We start from the raw sequence: 1,568 nt of genomic DNA, 5'->3' as shown, positions 1-1,568 counted from the left end.
CGTTTAAAAGATAAAAGACATGATCGTATAAACCGACATATTTCGTTTCGGTTATGATTAATTCAAATGTGCTTTGATTTCGGAGTTGCAGTGATAGAGCCTTCGTGTCATCTCACTCCACAATAATTCACGTTTTGAGAGTTGAGTCACTCACTCTTTAATTTATATTTAGGCATTGTGATTACTTGAATATACAGTCATACTACATTAAAAATCAGATACGTTATAACTTATCACGCTAAAAACTTGTCACTCATGAATCATAACGTCTGTCTGCTGAGCCCTCGTGATAAGTGCGGCTGTCGACGTTTACATCAGCACCAGCGCCTCTGCAGTGTGTACGTGTGTGTGTGTGTGTGTGTGTGTGTAGTAACGTTGTGATGACTGATTGGATGCAGTATACATACTTGGGCTTGTTTTGTTAAACAATTAGCCTATGCAATTTATCCTGTTACAGATCCAGTGTTCCGCCCGTGGTACACTACATACTTTAAGGGTTAACTTCGTGAAGAAAAAAAAAGGTAAACGTGTCATATATCTTTGGAAAGCTGAGATTCTTGTGATTCGAATGATACAAACCATTTTAAGATACAATCAACACAGCAGGTACAATCAGTGTCTTTGTCAGACCAGCAACAACCAAATAAACAATAACAAAACTGAAGGAACTCACCTATGAAGCCTCTTGTTAGTCCACTAGTTCATTACATTCCAACAAAAATGGTGTAGTTACACTGTAAAGGGTCCAGACTATCCAATTCAGTGAAATATTTAGTCCATAACACATTTATATGTTGATAAACATCCACGGAGTGTAGGAGTATCATTTCAGATTAGCCAACGGAGCGCTTAAAGCTTCGGTGCATTCTGCAGTACAGCTCGTGTTTGCATGTAAACAAAACCGGACCATTGAAGTTAAAATGGCCGCTGAACTCTGCCCTTTTGATTGACACCTTATTTGAACCAATAGCTGCATCTTTGAGGTGACAACAAGCAGCGATAGCCAACTAGCACCCAGGATGACGGATGAGGCCGCCTCTCTTTGATCGACAGTAGACCGATCCAATTGCATCAGAGTGTGCAAATGACCGTCGTTTCTGATGGCCAATGAACTTCTGACCAGAATAATATGTCATTTGAGTGGGCGGCTTTGATATATCAGCGCAGAAGTCCGTGCGCAAAGGATTACAGCGACTGGTGCGTCTGTGCGTAATCTGAGCGCTCCATGAGAGATACCGGGGAAGAGGTGGTTAGAGGTCAAAAACTATCAAAGAGAATGCGAAAAACAACCCGTTTGTTCTAAGTAGTTGTTAAGCAATGTATAACAATAAAATTGGCCGGACAATAGAATATTTTTTTGCCGGGGCGAGCGATATTTCATCCATTGAAGCAGATGAGCAGATATGGGTTTGTTTGAATGGAGGAGACGCCGCTCTCAACAAGTAAGTGCTTTATTATATTATATAATTATATTTATATATATTTTACATATAATTATGTATATTATACATTTTACTGTATATATTGAGGTATGTGTTTGTGGTGTTCTTGCTAACTTATGTTTGTGT

The 1,568-nt window shown here is 39.3% G+C and overlaps 1 long non-coding RNA gene across 1 annotated transcript in view; it reads left to right on the top strand.

The window, feature by feature from the left end:
- The window catches only part of LOC107702335 (uncharacterized), a 4,662-nt gene that overhangs the window by 1,138 nt on the left and 1,956 nt on the right, over positions 1–1,568 (top strand). Inside the window, exon 2 of the long non-coding RNA XR_001635751.1 lies at positions 1,424–1,442. This is a non-coding gene — a long non-coding RNA (uncharacterized LOC107702335). The remainder of the gene's footprint in view (positions 1–1,423; positions 1,443–1,568) is intronic.

Source organism: Sinocyclocheilus anshuiensis, unplaced genomic scaffold (genome assembly GCF_001515605.1).
Source record: "Sinocyclocheilus anshuiensis isolate Anshui unplaced genomic scaffold, SAMN03320099.WGS_v1.1 scaffold2071, whole genome shotgun sequence".
Taxonomy (NCBI): domain Eukaryota; kingdom Metazoa; phylum Chordata; class Actinopteri; order Cypriniformes; family Cyprinidae; genus Sinocyclocheilus; species Sinocyclocheilus anshuiensis.
Note: the sequence above shows the minus strand (reverse complement) of the source record. Positions and strands in the feature narration are given on the sequence as shown.